General features: G+C 38.1%; 2 pseudogenes across 2 annotated transcripts in view; both read right to left on the bottom strand.

Moving 5' to 3' along the window:
* Nucleotides 1–22,270, bottom strand: part of LOC309626893 (forkhead box protein K2 pseudogene) — a 103,512-nt pseudogene that overhangs the window by 9,797 nt on the left and 71,445 nt on the right. The gene's annotated exons all lie outside the window — the stretch shown is intronic.
* Nucleotides 67–14,237, bottom strand: LOC309626892 (gem-associated protein 2 pseudogene; annotated as a pseudogene). The gene is made up of 2 exons: nt 10,888–14,237; nt 67–10,839 (listed from the first exon to the last, which is right to left on the bottom strand). The product of its transcript is annotated as a gem-associated protein 2 pseudogene (transcript).

Raw genomic sequence — 22,270 nt, 5'->3', positions numbered from 1 at the left:
GTGTTCCCTGCATTAGCAGGCAGATTCTCAACCACTGCGCCACCAGGGAAGCCCCAGGATTTTTTTTTTAATAGCAAAATTATTTTCTTTCACAGGTATAAGTATACTCAGATTTATATTTATTCTTGTTTCCTTTTTCTAGAGAGTTGTGCTTTGCAAAGAATTTCTCCATCATATAAGTTGTCAAATTTATTGGCATAAAATTGTTCATAATATTCCCTCATTACCTTTGTAATATCTTAATATATGCACTGATAATTCCTCTTTTATTCCTGCTCAGATAATTCAGGTTTTTTTGTTGGTTTATGTGATCAGTTTTGCCAGGTGTTTATCAATTTTAATTAATATATTCAAAGAATCAGTTTTTTGTTTTGTTAATTTTCTGTTTCTATATTATCTATCTTTATTGATATCTGTTCTCGTCTTTATTTTTTCCTGCTACTTATTTTAAATTCAATTTACTTGCTTTCTTAAAGTGGAAACTGATAGTTTATCTTAAACCTTTAAATATTTCCAATGTAAGTATTTGAAGCAAAATACAACAACAAAAAAATCATTCTAAATATTTTTCTTAGCTGAATCAAACATATTTTGTTATATTTAGTTTATTGCAATTTAGCTCAGAATATTTTATATTTTCCCCTACAATTCCTTCTTTACCTCATGGGTTAAAGTGTACTGTTTAACTTTCAAATATTTAGTGATTCATAATTCAACTCTATTATACTAAAAGAATAATTGTTCTATGATTTCAGTCTTTGAAATTTAATTATATGTGTTTTATAGACAACATATGCCTTTCTTGATGAACAATCCATGTGCATTTGAAAAGAGTGCATATTCTAAAGTTGTAGGATGTAGTTTTTTACTGTTGTCACTTAGGTCAAGATGGTTGATAATGCCACTTAGATTTTCCGTATCTTTTATATGACCTTAATAATTTTTGACTTAACTGCTATGTCAATTATTGAGAGAAAACTACTAAAATATCCAATAATGATTTTACTTTAATTGATTTCTTTCCTTTGCTGTTTCTCAGTTCTCTCAGGTCCCTTCTTCTGCTTTGAAGCTGTTGTCATCAGGTGCAAAGTAATTCATAAATGCCATATCTTCCTGATGTATTGACCCTTTTAACATTATGAACTGCTCAGATTTATCTTTATTAATGTGCTTAGTCTAAATAGAGCCATTTTTTCATGGGCTATCTTCTTCCATCCTTTTACATTCAATGTATTTGTTTCTTTGTATTTAAAGAGTGTCTCTTGTAGATAACATGTGGCTGGGTCTTACTATTGTATCCAGTCTGATAATCTCTGCCTTTTAATTGTAGTGTTTATTATATTTACATTTAATGTAATTAATGATATGATTGGATTTAAGTCGACAGTTAGGGAGTTTTTTTTTTTTCCATTTGTATCATCAATTTTTGTTCTCCTATTTATCCTTTTTTTGCTTTTTGGGGGGGTTTATCCAAAAATTTAATATTCCATTTGCTTTTTAGCTGTAGCTCTTTGCATTATTTCTGTAGGTTGCTCTGAGTATTATAATATATTTGCTTATCATAATTTACTTAGAGCTACCCCTGTACTAACTCAAATAAAATATTAGAACCTTGCAACAGTCTTGTTGCATTTATTGCCCCACCTCAATATTAGAACCTTGCAACAGTCTTGTTGCATTTATTGCCCCACCTCAATATTTTGTGCTATTATTGCTATTATGTGAAATTATGCTTTGCATATATATGTACAAACATTATAAACTACATGAAAGAGTGTGGTAATTTTCACATTAAACCATCCTAAGTCTTTTAAGGGAAGACTATCTATAGTCTGTATTTGTAAGACTATAGATAGATAGAACTATATAGATAGCTCTAGATTTTATATTTATATATATAGTATATTTATCCACATATTTATACTTTAAAGAGGTATTCAGTCTTTCTCACAGATCCTACTTACTACTTGGTGTCATTTTCCTTCAGCCTCAGCATCTTCATTTAGCATTTCTAGTAGTATGGGTCTTTTGGCAATAAATTCTCTTTTACTTTTTTTAATTCTAAAATATGTTTATTTCACTTTCATTTGTAAAGTGTACTTTTCTTATATATAATTCTGATTTAGCAGGGGTTTTTTTTACTTTTCCTTTAGTACTTTGAAAATATCATTCAGTTGTCTTTCTTTCCTACATTTTGAAAAGTTACCTTCATTTCTATTGCTTTACCTTATAGGTATTGTGTCTTTTTGTCTCTGGCTACTTTCAAGATTTTCTCTTTAGCTTTGGGTTACAACAGTTTGACAAAGATTTACCTATGTGGGATTTTCTTTGTATTTTTACTGCTTTCTGTCCATGAGCTTCTTTGACCTATAAATTGATGTTTTTCAGCAAATTTGAGAAGTTTTCAGCCATTATTTTTTCAATTTGTTTTGTTTTTGTTGTTGTTCTATCCTATTCTCTCTTGTCTTGCCTCCTGGGACTCAAATTGCATGTATGTTAGACTTACTGCTGTTGTCTCACAGACAGCTGTGGCTTTGTTCAAGTTTCTTATATCTCACTTCTCTTTGTTCCTTAGATTTAATAACTTCTATTAATCTTTCTTCAATTTCACTGACTCTTATACTATCTCAAACCTGTTTTAAAGCTCCTCCAATGAAAATTTTATTTCCATTATTGTACTTTTTGGGTCTATAATTCCCATTTTGCTCTTTTTTTTTTTTTTTTTTTTTTTACTAGTTTCTATTTCTGTGGTGAGATTCTCCATCTGTTCCTCCATTGTGCACATATTTATCTTTAAGAACTTAAACATATTTATATGTTGTTTTAAAGTCTTTGTCTGCTCATTGCAACATCTGGCTCACCTTAGGGTTTTGTTTTCCATTGATTTTTCATGAGCTAGGATCACATTTCCTTTTAGTTTTACATATCTACTGATTTTTATTTGGATACTGGACATTATGAGTGATGCATTGTAAAGACCCTAAATTCTGTTATGTTTATCTGTGGAGTGTTTTTTAAACAGATTTATTAAGGTATAATTGATATACAAAGAACTGTACATATTTATTGTGTGTAACTCCACATATGCAAACACCTGTGATACTGTCACCACAATCAGTTAATAGACATATCCAGTAGCGTGATTTTTTTAAAATTCTAGCAGGCACTTAAATTTGATAATCAAACTGTCTTCTCTACATTGGCAGTTGCTCAACTCTCAGCTCAGTAATTTCAGCTTCCACCATTTTATTTGTTTCATTTTGTTTTGTTTTTTGTTTTTCTGGACCTCTCTGTTTCGCCTCCAATTAGTGGTCAGCCAAATTACAGATTTAATTTGGGGCTTATCCTCTCTGTAGTCCCTTCCCTTTCAAGATTTCCTCCCAAATGTCCCAACTCTGACAATACCAAACTGTAGTATCTCATACCTCAAGTGTGTAAAGTTGTGTCTTTCTGCTATACTTGACATTTTTTAGTCAACCACAAAATGGCAAGTTTTACCTCTTCAGCTCATCTTTCAAAAGTGTTCTCTGCTCCAGTTTCTCCTGTTTTTAGTCACTCTTCAATGCCTTCAAAGAGTTGGTTACTTGTTTTTTAAATTTTGTTTAAGTTTGATAACTGTTAGCAATGGGAGGGTTGGTCTAACTAATCTATCACATAGAAACCAACCCCCAAAGCTTTTATTGTCACTCTAAAGGCTAACAATTCAAGAATCACAAGGGTCAACAACGTTTAAAAATGCATATACCACATTTTTAACAAAACATGAACAACACAGGCGGAGTCCGAGGGACTTTGTTGTCTCTTTTGCATTAGATTTCTTCAATCACAAACAGAAATTTTACTGATTTTTTTGTGTATTTTTCCCTAGACATTTTGCTAAATAATTAGGACAAATCTGATGAGGACAAATTTTTGTTGAAAGAAAAGTTTGTGGACAATGTATGAAATCCTGCCAAACACCAGTTATTCCCTACCCTCTATTTCCCAGGTGCAGAGAGTTAAAAGAATCAAAGTTATATAAAATTCAAGTCTGCTATTGTAATCGACAGGCATGACCTATTTCACCACGTTAAGTCCCCCAGTGTGTGGAAAAACTGGCATAAAAAGAATTGGGGCCAGCTGTTCCCTCTTTGTACCGAGGACCTAAAAGGAAGAAATAAATTGCCGCATTAGAGATTAAGATCAACTATATAAGAAAATATTTCTCAATGTTGAAAGTGATTAAACTCTTCAATGGGTAACCAATGACAGTGTCTGAGGGAATGTTTATGTGAGTGTATGTGTGTGTGTGTGTGTGAACATGTGATTGACTGTATCTCTTCTGTATCTAAAAATGATAGTATATGCTTTATCTTGTATGAGTTTTTAATCAAAGCTCTGTCATAAAAGGGTTGTTTTAAATATCTAAAAGATACCATTTAAAAATTGGCCTTATTTTCCGGGATGCGTAAGACCACCCAGTATAATAATGTGGCAAGGTCAGACATCTCAGTTAATTGGGACTTTGGATTCCTTCAGAAAAAGGATAAGTTCAACTAAGTTCCAATATTATTTCAGATCCTTCTCGTACTACCTCAAGCACTGTACTTACTAGTCACATAATTAGTATTTAATACATACTCAAATGCCAGAATATTTAAGCCAGTGCAGTGAAAAAGTAAACAGTGGGATCAGGAGAGCTTGTTTCAAGACCCAGCTCTGCCATAGAAAGGCAGGGCTATTGAAAGTTTATTCTCTGTGTTGTTACTGATCTGAGTCTCACTGTGAATGGGTCTAAGGGTGTCCATGGCCATGGGTACCACAATGTCCAGTAGTTCCTAGGATTGAAGAACACTGAATGCTGCTCAGGCAGGTCTGTGAAAGCCACCTTCTTCTGCTAGATACTCCCCATAGGCTTTCAGTCTTGTTACTAAATAACTAGGGTTAAATTACTTATGGAAATAGGGCTTGGGTCTGTGACTTTGACTACTTTCAAGACATATGCTCTAAGAGCTTATTAAGACCTGGTTTTCCTCAATGCAAATTTTTTTTTTTTTTTTTTTTTTTAGGGCTTTCTCTAGTTGTGGCAAGCGGGGACCACTCTTCATTGTGGTGCGTGGGCCTCTCACTATCGCGGCCTCTCTTGTTGCGGAGCACAGGCTCCAGACGCGCAGGCTCAGTAGTTGTGGCTCACGGGCCTAGTTGCTCCGCGACATGTGGGATCTTCCCAGACCAGGGCTCGAACCCGTGTCCCCTGCATTGGCAGGCAGATTCTCAACCACTGCGCCACCAGGGAAGCCCCTTCTCAGTGCAAATTTGTTTGAGCCAACTAAAGGGGAAATAGCTAAATTAAAGATAGCTAACACCTGTATTTGTGCTCTGTGGCACTGTATTCGTCTGCTTGGGCTGCCATAGCGTAATACCACAGATGGGGTGGTTTAAACAACTGAAACTTATTTTCTCACAGTAGTAGAGGCTAGAAATCTAAGATCAAAGTGCCAGCAGAGTTGGTTTCTTCCGAGGTCACTCTTTCTGGTTTGAAGATGGCCACTCACTTGCTGCCTCTTCACATGGTTGTCCCTCTGTGCAGGTGCATGTACCTCTGGGATCTGTCTCCATGTTCAAATTTCCTCTTCTTATAAGGATGTCAGTCAGATTAGATTATGACCCACCCTCAGGTACTTTAACTTAATCACATCTTTGAAGGTCCTATTTCCAAATACAGACACATGGGTTAGGGCCCATCCCAATGACCTCATTTAACCTTAATTACCTCTTTTAAGTCTGTATCTTCAAATAGAGTCACATCTGAAGTACTGAGGGCTAGGACTTCAACATATGAATGGGGGTGAAGGGGGGAGGACACACAGTAGGGCTCATAATAGGTGCCAAATCTGTCACTAGCCATTTTGGCACATTCACAAGCATAACAAAAGACCCATCAAAGAAAGACACTTATGCAATTGAAACTATTGAGAAACTACACAATACAATATACTTTTCGCTTATCTGTCCTCTGCTATATCTTTTGAATCTTCTCTGCTCTTTCTTGCCACAGGGGAAATTTCCAAGCCAAGTTTGCAATATTGAAATGAATAAAGTCATATATTACCCAAATAATGGAATGTCAATAGCTTTTAAAAATCAAATTTTAAAAAATGATGTAGAAAAATGCAAACAAAACAATATTAAGTAAAATAAATACCAGACAAAACTATCTACATATTATAGTCCTACTAACAACCTTCTAAGGTTCATATGAGGATTAAATTAGTTATATGTAAAACACTTAGAAGATTTTATAGCATTAGGTAAGTACTCAATATATAACTTTTATTATAGCTTTTTATTATTACTTGTATTATCATGTAGAAGAAGAATTTAAGATTTTTACTGTTCATCTGTTTGTCTTCCTCTGTACTACAGTACACGACCTTTAGCTGTCATTCATACTCCAGATTTCCTTGTATAGGCTCCTCTTTCGTAAGCAACATCTCTATTGAGGCAAGAGTGTCACAGGTGAGGACGATGTTTTAAGTCTAGCCTACTTAACAGACTTGAGAATTTCCTTAGAGGTTGCTTTGTGATTGAAATTGAGAGGAATACTTTTCTTCAGCAGACGCTATTGACCAGTCTGTCAAAAACACACTAGATACAAAGGACTTGAATTACAGGGTTGTTTGGGGAAGGCTTCTGCAGCCTGTAATATCATTAGTCAGGAAGAAGTGGTTCTTATATTAGTCAGGCCCCCTAAGGATGTTGACAAGGATAATAATTCTTTCCCAATGCTCTGATATTGTTTCATATTAAAACAAGAGAGGAAAAAGGCTTTGGGAAGGAATACACATTTTTAATAGAAGCTATAATTCTGTGTGAAGGATTATCTGAATAGTTTGCACAAGAACTGAAATTATAGAACTTATTCCACTGATATAGCCATCGAGGAAACGAAGCCAAAGTCCTATCATTCTTTGCAGTAGAGGTTTGTAAGGACAGTTAACCTTGTGAAACTTCTGTCCATAAGTCCACAGGCTTTTGCTTTGCTCTGAAAAGAACATACTGGTATTATTAACCTGTGCTTAATCTGACTACATAGTTTTATAAAAAGTAAACAGCATTATAGCCACTGAATCCTTCAGGTATTAATATATATAGTTTTTAAAAATGACAAGTCACAAACATAAAAAGATATATATATAGCCTCGTGGATAACTTTCGCCACATTGGGTATGGATGGTTAATAATAAATCTTAGTTTAACACAGTTTACTTGGCATCATCTTGACTCTATGAGATACGTAAAATTCTGCCTCAATTTATTTAAACATATCAGAAATGTATAACTTTCCTGGGTAATTTTTGGTCCCTGCATTCTCCAGAAAATTACCAGAGGCTTGAGCGGGGTTGAGGTTTGTTCTAGTTGGAGCCCTCCAGGGGGCAGAACTATGTCTCCTTGTTTAACTCTAAATTTTTTGAGTACCTAGCTGTCACTGGATCTCATAGGGAAAAATAAAAAATCCCCAATCAATTTAGAAATAGATTTAGACCCAGAAGATAGCCAATTAATGCATCTCAACTTTTCAGAAAGCCTGAGTACAAGCAAGTAGCCCCCAAGGCCCCAGGTAATGATTGCTATTTCCATCTTCATCCAGGAGAAAAAAAGCTGGAAACAGCCTTGATTCCAAGAGTGTTTCAGGCCACTGATTTTTATCACCGAGGTAAGAGTCATTTGCAACTAATGTATAGAACCATAGCCTCTTAGAGCTACAAGGATCCATAGAGAAAATCCAATCTAGTGCTCTCATTTTACAGATGGACAGACTGAGGCCTGTAGAGGGTTGGGGACTTGTCTGAGGTCACATACTGGTTAATAGCACAGCTGGGATATTGATCAAATGTACCATTTCTAAAAGGCTTAATGGTGCTTGAAAAGCAATTGATTATCCTAAGTAACATAAATGCTTCCCCTTCAATGTTACTTGCACTATTGTTTGTAGAAAGTACAAGATTGTATTTCAGCCCAGCTCCCTCTTGAGATAAATGAAAATTAATACTAAAGCCAAAAGATTTTTGTTTAGAATTTGATGCTGCTTCAAGTAAAGCAGGGCTTAAAACAACTCTACTGATGAGTGTCTCATGCTCACTTCCAGGAGCAAGAAAGATAGGAATGGGGAGAAAGATGCCTGCCAAGTTCATGGATAAAAGGGATTTCTGGGCCTTGAATGTTTTTCTCTCAGAAGCAGAGAGTCCCTTTCTCATTTTGAAGAGCATGACTGTGACCGGGCTTGTTGGACTCAGGGGTACCTTCTCCCTAATCTTCTGACTATGGCAGATCCAGGAGACTGTGGGTGGCACTCAGTGTCCAATCACTTCTTGTTTGTACCCCTGTTTAGGTTGCAGAATAAGATAGCATCTGGATAGGAAAAAAATGGTAACTTGGTTGTTACCATTTAATAAATAACTATGGTATCTGGAGTCATAGCAGTGAAATATCTGGGCATAATTAAATATATATATATATGTAGATTGTATAAACCAGCATCTTTTACACAGCCTGGTTATAAATTAGCTGAGCCAGTTTGATTACTGGAGTCATGTTAGTAATGAGACTAGCAATATATTCTATAGACTTAGAGGGTGTTGATGAAGTGGGTATCTTGTAGAAAAGCAGTGTACTGCAGAGTAATAGAGGTCTCGGCTTCTCTGTTCCATCTTTAATTGAATTAGAAAGTTCATTTGAGAAAGGAAGGTTAGAGTCTCAGTCTCACATTTGGTCTGAAGTAAGCATGGAAGGTGGAATGTTAGGTAGGATTTCACCGTCATTGTTGCCATCGTCCAATGTCCACTGAGCACACACTGCCATAGGCCAAAGGGAGGGCAGCTTATCCATGGTGAGAGGTCAGCAGTTTGCAGAGGAGGTGAGAAATTATTACAGCTGCTACATTGCATTGCTTTCTCAGCTGTAAATGAGGCTTCTCATTAATGAATCATGCACACAGACTGCCAGGGTCTCAGCATTAATTGGCACTAATGGGAACATCTTATGGTTGAAGGGAGAGCTATGGGAACCACTTTAAGTCTGATTGTATTTGGAAGGGAGCTTGAACAATTTACATTTTCCATGAAATTCTAGGGCAGCCTTACACAACACATTTTCATTCCAAACCACAAGTAGATCTGCAGAGAAGTGTATCGAATTTTTCATGAGAGACAAAGAATATCAACAAGTGTTTCAATGAGATTTTCCTTTCTCTGCCAGGCATGGCACCTACAGAGAGTGTCTGAATCTGCTTTTTACTGCACCGTGCATGCTAAGGCCTAATGCAGTGTATGTAATTTGTTTTATTCCTTTGAGATCATTCAGCAGGGATTCAGTGCAAGTTAGCCCTGAGGAAATTTTGACCAATAAATTTTGTTTAAAAAATGTGTCCTCCCATGATAATGTACTGTTATTCAACAAAATAGGCTGATGCAAAAGTTTAATCTGAGCTGCCTAGAATGTTTTGACCCTTAAGTGGAACTGCTTTGTATTATTTATTTTTTAGCCCCCCAAAAAGAGTCCCTTGTAATTAGTTTTGTGATGTTTGGCATTGAGGAATGGATATTCACAATGTTGGTATAGGTCAGACCTTTTCAGATCATGCAGCAAATGGGTAAATCCTGCTTCCCAGAACACCTCAAGCCCATACTACACCCTAGAGTGAATTGGAAAAAGGCATGCCTGCCTTAAAGTGGATGCACCCACACAAAGGCACACTGCAGCCCCCACTTGCTCCTTCAGTTGGGTGCTCTGGTGCAGTGCACAGCCTGTACAAGGTACAGGTACATAATAGCTTTGATATCCTCCTTGTGAATGTTAGCACCTCTCTAACCCAGCAACGAGTCTGTGGGAGGGACCCAGAACAAGCAAGCTGATCTTATAAAGAAAAATATAGGGCCCAGAGAAGAAGATGTGCAACAGGTCTATGGGGAAGCCACAATAACGACATAATTTTTAGTGGAGGAGAATGTAATAGAAAGCTTGAGCTCCACATCCCTGAAAGCTATTTTTTTCACATTTTCAATACAATTTTTATATGTATATATGTAAATAAAGAATATAACAGCACCAAGGACCTCTGTAAAATTTCATCATACAGTTTCTGTGCAGGATGCTTCATCAATAAATGGCACTTAATTTGTTTTAAAAACATTTGATTTCAGAAAACTCTTTAAACTGTCCATCAAAAACTGGGTGGGATTTTCCAAAGACACTCAGATATTCAAATCAATACAATCTGTCTTCTGAATATCAGCTTGAGTTACACAGGTTAAGCTGAGGACCCTTCGCATAGTGTTGAAGATATGATGCAATTTGCGCTTGAATTGGCATTGTACTTCCTCAGACTTAGGCTGCCATCATCACAAGTATCTTCTATCCCTGAGATCAGCTACATCAAGATGGCTTGTCATCTAAATCACATTGGTGAAAATACCTGCTAACCAAGCAGATTAATAAATTCAAATTCATCTTTGCTGTCCACTAAGAGCCTCACTTCAGAGCACCTTCTTGCAAGCTGCCAAATTAGTGAATGATCCTCAGGTAATAAAGGTTTTCCAAGACTAGCCAATAAAGCATGAAGTCATCATCCCAATTCTGTAATAATTCTCTTTCTCTAAGCCAGTTACTTGTATATTCCAAGACACTGGTTACTGTTGACTGATTTATTCTGCTAACAATAAGAAGCAAGGGAGGAAAACCAATCTGGGTATAATCCATCCCAGGACTTTAATTTGTAGCTGATCCAACAGCCCCTTCTGCATATAACATTTCACCCAGACAAAAGTTTTTACAGCTTGCTTCATCTTCAGATTTTGGAAGAATGAAGGATATTTATCCCGGGAACGGAGAAATAATTACATATTTTACATAGTTGAAAGGCATGATCCTGTTACTACCCAACTGCTGAGATTTCCAGTGACTTCAGTGTCTGTTCACGCTCTGTTGAACACTTGAAAACGGTGCCACTTGTTGCTCTTGCCTCTGAAGTTTGGAGGAATATCCTTTAAGAGCAGGTTTTTATTCTGAAAGAGAAACATTCACACTTTGCTTCCTTTTCAAATTCTTTGGGTCGATGTGAGCTACCACATCTGGACATTGAGCTACTTCAATCTAGACTGGCCTCAGGGATTCCTGAGGCATCCTTGGGGATAGAGAGGGAGCTAAGTTTTCTGTCAAGTTGCAGGGCTCCACTGGCAACAGCTGAGGCATCAAGTCTTCCACTGCAGACTCCACTGGCACCTATGCCATGGTTTTCAACTCAGCCAGTTCCACCCAGCACATGTGCCAAGTCGAGGTTGGTCACTGCACAGGCACACAAATAAGCACTTTTGGCAGACAGATGAGCAAGAGATAGGCCTTAGGGGGCTAAATTATGTATGAGTAAGCCTGTTGATTCAAAGTTAAGGTTCCAATGGTGTAATGAAGATTTTGAATTTAGTTCTTTGCAGAAGTAGTGATCAACATCCCCCAAAGGTATTTTTATTTTTAATCAACACAACCTTAGAGTAATTTGTTCTACAGTTCATCCATTGTCAGAAGTAAATATTTTCTTTAGGATCGAGTAATTTATTGCTGGAAAATAATGTAGGAATCTTTTAATCCTACCCTTTCATTTCACAGATAAGAAATCATGTGTACAGCTCAGTGACACATAGCTAGTTAATAATGATGGAGACTGGCCTAGAATCTAGGTCTCAGGACAAGAAGTCTATTTCACATTCCATCTGTGCCATGCTAAATGCCCCAAATACACGCCCATGTCCCAGGTTCAAGAGGTGCTTTTAAGTCTGATATTCTGCTGTTGGGTGACTGCATCTGATATAGCCTACCCATACCCTTCCCACATTAATAGTTTTAACTTCTCTCCTCTCTGTCTTCATCTTTGCAAAATGAGGAATGATAATCTTCTGATCTATCCTTTTGAGGATAGTTGGTACTCACAGATGACAATGGAAATGACATTCCCCTTGGTTTAGGGAGTTGTATTAGCTGACCTCTAAGTTTCCTTTCATCTTAGGATCTAGTTTTACTAGCATGGCAACCTCTTTCTCTTTTGCTTATTTAGTTACCTTTCCTTCTCTACTCTTATGTCTTTCTTGAGGGGCAATACCAAGACCTGTTATGGTACAATAAACAACGTTAAAATAATGTTTTCAGTCCACCACCCTGCTCTCACATCCCCATCCCTTCTCCCATTTTACACATTATACACACACATGCTTGCTTACATATAATATTGTGCTGATATATTGGATGTAACAGTATATTAGAATTAGTCCACTGTGGCTCCTTAAATTAAGTCTAGTATATCCAATTAGAATTTGATGCTGCTTTAGTAAAGCTGTGCTTAAAATTACTCTTACTGATGAAGGTCTCATACTTACCTTTGGGAGCATCTTCTATTTGTGACTGGACCACTCATGAAATTCTGAGCAACTGGCAGACCTACAGGCCTCTTCTGGGAAAAGCTGCCAAGGCAGGTCCTTATGCAAAGGTAGCCAAGCTTTTTGGAATGTGACTTTAAGAATCTGGTCACAACTGATTGAACCAGGGATTGTTCATCACGGGAATATATTTATTGACTTAACATTGGACTGGCAGCCTATAAGATGACCAATGAGGTTTCTCAATATTTTATAATGAATAATAAGGTCTTCTGTCTAGAAGAGAGTTAATGCAAGATACACAAGGAGAAGTGGTAGATACCAGTATTAGAGGAAAAATAAAGGAAGCAGAAAGGTCACATAAATAACCTATTTGTCCCAAACATTTTGTCTCCAAGTCATGATGGTCAAGTAGGAAATATTTGAGTTTTAGAGTTAGGTAGATTCAGATTCAAACACTTCATGTCTTCTTTGAGCCTCAACTTCCTTATTTAAAAAATGAGAACAGTAATACCTTCTTCAAAGGATCATTAAAAATATTAAATGATAAAGTGTTTTAAAAGACATGACATAGTATATATCAAATAGGTAAATAGCTAACAAATGGCAGCAAATAAGGGAATAGCTCATGAATTTCTTGAAAAGATTAAATGAGGTAACGTGCTGTGCTACAGACACAGCATAGGCATCTATTTATAATAAATGTTCCCTCTGTCCCATGTGATTCCAGGAAGTATAAAGACTTCCTTTAAATATCAAAGTAGACTTGAATTTCTGGTCTTCATTTGTTCACGTACTCAAGAAATGTTTAGTGAGAATCTGCCATATGCCAGACTAGAATAGAAAGATAAATCAGAAAGAGTTCCTGATAACTGGGAGTGTGTAGTATGGGTTTCAGAGAGACAGGAAAATAGGTAAATGACATTTTAATGTGGTGAGTGCTATCACAGGGTGTTATGGTAGTATGCATGGTTATCCGAATCCTTGCAGATTAAAATCAATACATCAAGAAGCATAAATTCCTCTCCCAGAAACCAATCAGAAGGATATTCAATGCCTGGAAACGCAAACCAACTACTGCATGCAAGAGGTACGTAAAAGAAGGCCACAGTGTCTGTGAATGCCGAGAAGAGAGGAAACATGTCTGGCTAGCAAAATTCAAAGGAGATGCCCATCATCAAGAAAACAAAAGCTTTCCTCCAACACCATCTGGCATAAGAAAGGTCTGAGTTAATAGTAAAATAGCATCTTGTGCATTTTAGCTTCCATTATGATGTTTCCTGTGTTTCCCCTCTTTTTAGATGAGACTGAAATGAGAATATTAGCTGTATTCATCTATCCATTCATCCAAATCCTCACTCCCTGTAAAGCATGCCATATGTGAAAGAAAAGCTTTAAAAATACATAATGCTTCTATTTTCATCTACTTCCAGAAATAAGCACTATAAATCATGCCCAGCCACCAAGTAATATTGAGCATCTGTTCATGGCATTTAAATGTCTAAAGGGGCTAAGGTTGTTTAGCCGAGAAAGGAGAAAACCAGAAGTAACATTTGTGACAGTCTATTATTCAAAGGGCAGTAAACAACTATTTATCATACCCTCTAAGGAGTGAATAAGAGAAAAGAAGCTTGCAAGTATAAGAACTTCTTGAATATAAAGTTTAAAATGAAACAGTGAAATAGTTACTTCTACTTATCTATAATTATACACGTATACCTATATACATATAGAATTATAGAACCAGGATGTCCCAAATTTTATATCAAAGGCAAAAATTGGGGGAGGACAACCAGAAAACTGTTTGAGAACCATGGTACTTCATAAACATTTTTTTTTTTTAATTTTTATTTATTTATTTATTTATTTATGGTTGTGTTGGGTCTTCGTTTCTGTGCGAGGGCTTTCTCTAGTTGCGGCAAGTGGGGGCCGCTCTTCATCGCGGTGCGCGGGCCTCTCATTATCGCGGCCTTTCTTGTTGCAGAGCACAGGCTCCAGACGCGCAGGCTCAGCAATTGTGGCTCACGGGCCCAGCTGCTCCGCAGCATGTGGGATCTTCCCAGACCAGGGCTCGAACCCGTGTCCCCTGCACTGGCAGGCAGACTCTCAACCACTGCGCCACCAGGGAAGCCCCATAAACATATATTTTTAAAAGTTATCTACAAACCTGTTTTCCTCAGTCAGCAAGTATTCATTGAGTAAATAAAATATTATCAGACCAAATATTTTGAAGGATTACAAAAAGTCTAAATTGTAATCCCTGCACTGAAGGAGTTTCTAGTCTGGTTGGGAGACAAAGTGAGTAGATAAAGCAGTAGAAAATATAATGTTATTCATGATTATATCCTGTATTGGTTGTGTAATGTAGATGGCAATATTGCAGGTGTTCTGAGATGACAGGCTTAGATTCGTCTGGAAGTCTTATATTAGCCTGGAGGCAGGGAAACTTGACTTGATATACTTTTTTAAAGTTTTAAATTTTTTATACAATTTTTAAAGGTTACACTCCATTTACAGTTATTACAAAATATTAGTTATATTCCTCATGTTGTACAATATGTCCTTGTAGCCTATCTTACAACCAATAGTTTATACCTCCCACTCCCTCACCCCTATATCACCCTTCCCCACCTCCCTACTGGTAACCACTAGTTTGTTCTCTGTATCAGTGGGTCTGCTTCTTTTTTGTTATATTTACTACTTTGTTTCTTTCTTTTTTTTTTTTAACATTATATTGTGGCAGTCTTGGTACATCTTTGTTTTTATAAATTTATTTATATTTATTTTTGGCTGCATTGGGTCTTCATTGGGGTGTGCGGGCTTCTCATTGCAGTGGCTTCTTTTGTGCAGAGCACGGCTCTAGGCACGTGGGCTTCAGTAGATGTGGCTCGTGGGCTCTAGAGCGCAGGCTCAGTAGTTGTGGTGCACAGGCTTAGTTGCTCCGTGGCATGTGGGATCTTCCCAGACCAGAGATCGAACCTGTGTCCCCTGCATTGGCAGGTGGATTCTTAACCACTGCACCACTAGGGAAGTCCCACTAATTTGTTTTTGTTTTTGTTTTGTTTTAGATTCCACATGTAAATGATATCATACAGTACTTGTCTTTCTCTGACTTATTTCACTTAGCATAATACACTCCAAGTCCATTCATGTTGCTACAGATGGGAAAATTTCATTACTTTTTATGGCTGTCTAGTAGTCCATTGTGTGTGTGTGTGTATGTGTGTATATATATATACATATATATATCACCTCTTCTTTATTGATCTGTTGATGGACACTTAGGTTGCTTTCATATCTTGGCAATTGTAAATAATGCTGCTATTAACATTGGGGTGTGTGTATCTTTTCAAATTAGTGTTGTTGTTTTTTTCAGATATATACCCAGGAGTGGAATTGCTGCATCATATGGTAGTTATATTTGTAGTGTTTTGAGAAACCTTACTGCTTCCACAGTGGCTGCACCAATTTATATTCCCACCAACAGTGTATAAAGGTTCCCTTTTCTCCACATCCTTGCCAGCATCTGTTATTTGTGTTCTTTTTGATGATATCCATTCTGACATGTGTGAGGTGATATCTCATTGTGGTTTTGATTTGCGTTTCCCTGATGATTAGGGATGTTGAGTATCTTTTCATGTGCCTGTTGGTCATCTGCATGTCCTCTTTAGAAAAATGTCTATTCAGTTCCTCTGGCCATTTTTAACCGGGTTGTTTGTTTTTTTGATATTGAGTTGTATGAGCTGTTTATATATGTTAGATATTAACCCCTTATCAGTCATAGCATTTGCAAATATTTTCTCCCATTCTGAGGGTTGTCTTTTCATCTTGTTTATGGGTTAAGAGTTCTGAGCCCCACATCAGGCTCTCAGGCTGGGGTCCTGCCCTGGGAAGATGACCTCCCAGAGCATTTGGCTTTGAAGTCCAGTGTGCCTTAATTTTGGGAAACCCGCAAGACTGGAGGAAATAGAGACTTCACTCTTAAAGGGCACACACAAAATCTCATGTGCACCAGGATGCAAGGCAAAAGGACTAATTTGATAAGAGCCAGGGCAAGCCTACCTAGTGGTCTTAGAGAGTCTCGTGGAGAGGCAGGGTGTGGCTGCAGCTCACCCTGGGGACACTGGTGGCAGCTATATTTGGGAACGTGCTACCACATGAACACTGCTGGTGGCAGTTGCCATCTTGGGATCCACCCTCTAGCTCATTAGTGCCAAGACCTGGCCCCACCCAACAGCCTGTAGGTGCCAGTGCTGGACACCTCAGGTCAACAACTAACTGGACAGTGACACAGCCTCACCCATCAGCAGCCAGGCTGCCTAAAGACTTTCTGAGCCCACAGCCACCTCTAGACACGGCCCTGTCCACCAGAAGACCAAGACCCAGCTCCACCCACCAGTAGGCAGGCTCCAGCCCTGCTCTCCAGAAAGCCAGCCCTAGCCTCTGAACCAGCCTCACCCACCACGGGGCAGATACCAGGTGCAAGAAAACCATGATCCTGTGGCCTGCAATTCCAGCCTGCCAGACCCTATCCAGGGACAAGCTGGGCCCTTGCTCCATCCACTAGCAGGCCAACACAAGTTTGGAAAAACCCAGACCCCATACCCAACTGAGCTGATTTCTGAATAATCATATTTTATAGGTGAACAAGAAAAGGGAAAAGAAAAAACAAAAAAGGATATTGTGAGAAAAGACAGTGAAGTAGAAATTAATAAGGTATTTTCATGGAGTGAATAAAAATATAAACCTAATCAGAGGAAAAGGAATGTGTTAGAAGGTAGTGGGGAGAAAGTTCCAGCGTGTAGAATGGGACAACCCAACAAACTGTCTTCCATTCATGGCCAGGATAATGCCCACACACCCTATTTGTCATGTGCCTTCTAGTCATTTGTAGTCCAACTGAACATTCTGTTCTCATCAACCTCATTACTAACCTGTGTTCTCCCAGAACAGCACACATACCCAGTCAGATGGTCCACATAGGATGACACTAGCATCAAAATCAATGCAGTTTTCTGATAAGATTGTGCTTTATCTTACCTTGTATTCTCAAGGTAAGTGCAGATGAGCTCTTTGCAATAATACATCCCTTCTCATCATTATTTACTTCTCTCTTCTCTCCATTTCTTTTTCTTGTTCTTGGTGCTCATTTGTTCATTATTAATTCAACAAGCATGTTACTGAGCTTCTACTCAGCCTCATGCTCTGGGCCAGACACTGGAAATACAGACATATGTAAGATTCTTTTTACACTTAAGAAACTTTTAGTCTAGAGAGAGGTACAGATAAGTCAAACATGTGACTCCAGTAGAGTTTGATGCATGCTCTTTGTTGCAACACCTCACCCAGCTCTCTGAGGAAGTTCATCTAAACTGAACACTAAACAGAACAAGTAGGTAAAGATGGGTGGAGAATGGGGTCTGCTTCAGTCAGAAAGAACAGTATGTGAAACTTGAAGTGAGAAAACACAGCACACTTGGAGGACCACAAGAAATATGACATGAGCTACAGCTTGATAGAGAACAGATTAGTGACAGAACAACCCTGCAGTAGGAGCCCCATTATCATAAGTCTTTGATAATTTCATTCAATCATTGACTCATTGGTCACACACTTAATGAGTACTCATTGTGTGTCAGGAGTTGTGCTAGAGACTAGACACAGAATTCCACACAAGACACAGACCTGCCTCAAAGGAGCTTTCAATCTAGCTGAGATGTTATAGCACTAAACTGACAGTTTAGGAGGGTTGTGATGGCTGTGGAGGAGCACATGACTCATTCCAAATTCATTCTGTAACATTCTTTCTGCCTCTGATCTCCTTTTCTTCTCTTCCAGACTCATTTTTTAAATTTTTATTTATTTTTTGTAAGATTTGTTAAGCTCTCCTGCTGTACTCTTTATTTTGTTCTTACTCCTTTTGTTGTTTAAATAACCAAAATGGACATCTCCATTAACATTCAGAAATATAATATATCGTTCCAAATAAATCACATAGATGCATGTACTCAGGTTCATTTTATTGTTAAATTTGCTGAGAAATCGATAATGGATTTTAGGCCTAATTTTTATCTAAACCTTTTATATTTTTAAATAAACTAGAAGGCAAGAATTAGAAATAAATGTGAAAAAGATAGTGTAAGTATTGTTCTCCTTCTGTCTATACCAAGCCAAAATAAAATGTAGAAATTAAAAAAATATTGAATTAAGGAAATAAACTTAATAGAAAAAATTACAAGAGCACAGAGAGTTTATCTCTATAATTTAATTCAACATTTCTTCAAGGAGGCAGGAATTTGTCAATAAGTAAGTTGTCACTAACAGTATGTTCCTGGGGAAGGTTGAAGAGCTGGCTGAAACAAATAAAACAGTAATAACACTACTGAGAAAAGGTAAATAGGATGCTGGAGCAAACAGTAGTAAAAAGGAATGAGATAGGGAAGAATAAATAATAGAAACACTGAGAAAGCAATGTTTTGGGATTGAACGTAACAACAAGGAAATTAAATTCAGAGAGATAGATAGGACATGAAAAAAGAGAATAAGCTTAGTTCTGTCTCCCCTGCTTCTCTATCCAAGAGAAATAACTGTTGGCTACAGATCATAAAGCTTTATGGACTCATGACCTCTGACCTCTGACCCTGTGATTTATTTTCTCTGAGCAGAGGGGCAACCTCTCCTCCTTCCGAGAAAAATGAGGCAACATGGCTGGGTGGCTTCTCCCATCCATCAGGCAATGAAATGTGTCTGGGTCTCACTTTTCCATCAGCACTCTTGCTTCAGGCCAACTCAGGACTGGTTCACAGACCAATACAAAGAATCAGCAGACACATTTTATTTAAAATATATATACATTCAACTTATAAATCCTTTCTACTGAACCACAGAAGGCAAGCAGTTCCTAGTTTAATTAACACACTTGAATTGCTGAGAGTCAGCAGAACCAGTTCATAATTGGCCAGAGCTGATCTGTCCCCTTTGCAAAAAAAGTTAACTCAGTGTAAAGGAAGAAGAGTTCCTTCATTTGCATTGGCCTCTTCTATTTGATAAGTAGAGGTGTCCATTTGTAAATGGGTACATTTGCGCATACAGGCCATCAAAAAAGGTATTTCCAGAAGAGCAGTAATAATTAGAGTACACATGCCCTCTTTGATGCCATTTGAAGCAGCAAGGAGACTGATTGGAGTCGGGGGTGGGGGTGGTGGGGGGAGGGGACCTGGGGTAAAATGTTCTTTTGTGAAGCTAAGACTGCTGGTAGCCAGAGTTGGCTCTGGCTTTTGGGGGCAAAGGAGACTGAGTCATCTTCCTTCATAGAGCTGATTTGTTGAAAGGGCACAAGAAATTCCCAGGGATTTCATGCTGCTTTGAAGCAACCTGCATTTCAAATGGATGGGAAAGGGGGTGGGAGAAATGGGTTTTGTTGCTAGGTCTCCCTAAGACTTGCCAAAATTTTGCCTCTTTCTTTGTAAACCCAGTAACTGCCCCAGCTGGGCTCCCCATTACTCTAAACAGGAAAGAGATGAATATGCCCTGTCCTTTTCAGCTTGCAAATGTGCTTTGGTGAGGGCAAACATGGCCATGTTTGTTCTCCCTGGGGAACAAGTCAGGCATGAAGTCCCTTTTGTTCACGCTAAGAACAACCTTCTCTTATTTCCAAGTCTCAGAGGGGCTAGTGACTTAATCTGGAAATATGAACATGAATACTACCTGGAAAGGGAAAGGGCTGCACTCTGTGAAGCTGTCTAGGAGTTGGTGTCTGTCTGAAGCCCCAGGAGATGCAGAGATGCAGGTGATTCCTGGGAGAGTCCCCCTTTAGTTGGCATACAGGTCCATAAAGCGAGTTTCCCTGATATGCAGGAGAGCACAGAGCTGATCCTACAGTGTCTCTAGTGTTAGTTTACAAAAGGGTTATGAGCTGAAGGAGTGAGACATCTTAGATACCATAGGAATATAAAAATATAGCCATGATTAGTGTATTAGTGTATGTTTCCTAATGACTATATGCAAAGAAGAGAGCAGAGGGATGGATGTTTCAGCAGTGAGTTCATGAGACCTTGCACATTATGGTGTGTGTGGGGTGTGTGTGTGTGTATGTATATATATACATGTACAAGGTACGTGGGTAGGTTGATAATAAAAATAAGCCATCATCCTTATCTTCACTGAATTTACAGGAAGAAAAAAAAAGAGTATTAATCAGAGTCTTATTATGATTATAATAAAGGGCAGGTACAATATGGTACTGATGCGTACCATATGAGAGAAACAAAGAACTCTGGGGGTTTAAAAATGAGAGATATCATATTTCATCAAGTGAAATCAGGGAAAGCTTTATGCAGGAGGCAGCCTCCAACATGAAACTTGATGCACGAGGAGGCCTCCAACATATGGTGGGTAGAAAGGAGGGTATTCTACTAATGGGGAGAAAGTGATCAAGAGTGCCCAGGTAAGAAAGTACAGGACTTGCTGGTAGAATGGTGTGGTTTGACTGAAGCATCACATTCTTATAGTGAGCAAGAAATAGTAAGAAATAGAAATAAACAGCCAGATCAGTGTCATATTATTGAAGGCCTTAAAATGTTAGGCTATTTGTTTGTTTAACTAGATAAAGAATAGGGACTATTTGAAGATTTTGAACAAGGAAGTTATATAATTGGAACTATTCAGAAATTAATCTAATAATGGGATATATTAGAAGAAGATTGGAGATTGAAACCCACAAGACTGTCTATTTTAGTAATCTAGTCAAAATGTACCAAATCTTTTATATTAGAACTGTGGAAGCAGGAATAGTAAAAGAGAGAGATTGGAGAGACTTTGAAAAAGTAGATTCTACAGGCTTGTCAACTCATTGATGTGGCTGGCAAGGGAGAGAGAAGAGCCAGAGATGATGCCAGGGTTTGGAGTCCAAGGGATTGGAATAACAGTGTTGCCATGGAGAGAAAAGATAATCTGGAGTTTTGGAGGAAGTGGATTTCAGTTTGGGGTATATCGAAGCAAAGGTACTAGCTAGAAACTGAGTTAGAAATGCTTAGCAGGCAGCTATATTATAGCAAACAGGCCAGGGCTAAGACATAGAATTAGGAGTCATTGATTTAGCAAATTGTTGGGGAGATCCTACTCTGTGCCAGGCACTGTGTTAGGGTACTGGGGTTACTGAGATAAATAAGGCCAATGACTTCTGGTGTCACAAATAGTTTATAGACCAGTCAGGAATAAAGACAGGTAAATCCACAGTCCCCTGAAAAGTGATAACTGCTATGAGGGAAAGGAGGGAAGCACAGGGTGTGATGCAACAGGAAAAGTTCCAAAACACCTCACCTAGACTTTGGGGGTCAGGAAAGGATCCTAGAAGAATGTGACTTCTAACAGGCACAAGGTTGGGGGCAGGGAATTAGGATGAACGTTTCCAGGAAGTATGAAAGTCCTGCTTAGAAACTGTTGCCAAAAAAGGAGGAAAAGCAAAAGAGATCTGTGTATTCCAATAAAAGAGAGGAGGGTTCAAGATAGTGGCATAGGAAGACCCTGAACTCACCTCCCAAGGACACAGCAAATCTACAACTATATATAGAATAATTTTCTCTTCAAGGGACCTGAGAACTGGATGAACACAGTCTCTACAGCAAAGGGTAAAAGGACAGTGTTAGAGGGTAGGACAAACAGATATACGATTACACCAAGGAAAAACACCACACCCTAGCTGCGGTCATCCACAGTCAGGAAGATTCACAAAGATACAGTTATTTTCCCTGAGGAGCGAGGGATTTGAGCTTCACATCAGGCACCCAAACCCTTAGATCTGCACAGGAGAAACCAAATCCCAAAACATCTATCTTTGAAAACCAATGGGGAACATGTCCAGGAAA

The sequence above is a fragment of the Balaenoptera borealis genome, assembly GCF_965194805.1.
Source record: "Balaenoptera borealis genome assembly, chromosome: 3".
Taxonomy (NCBI): domain Eukaryota; kingdom Metazoa; phylum Chordata; class Mammalia; order Artiodactyla; family Balaenopteridae; genus Balaenoptera; species Balaenoptera borealis.
Note: the sequence above shows the minus strand (reverse complement) of the source record. Positions and strands in the feature narration are given on the sequence as shown.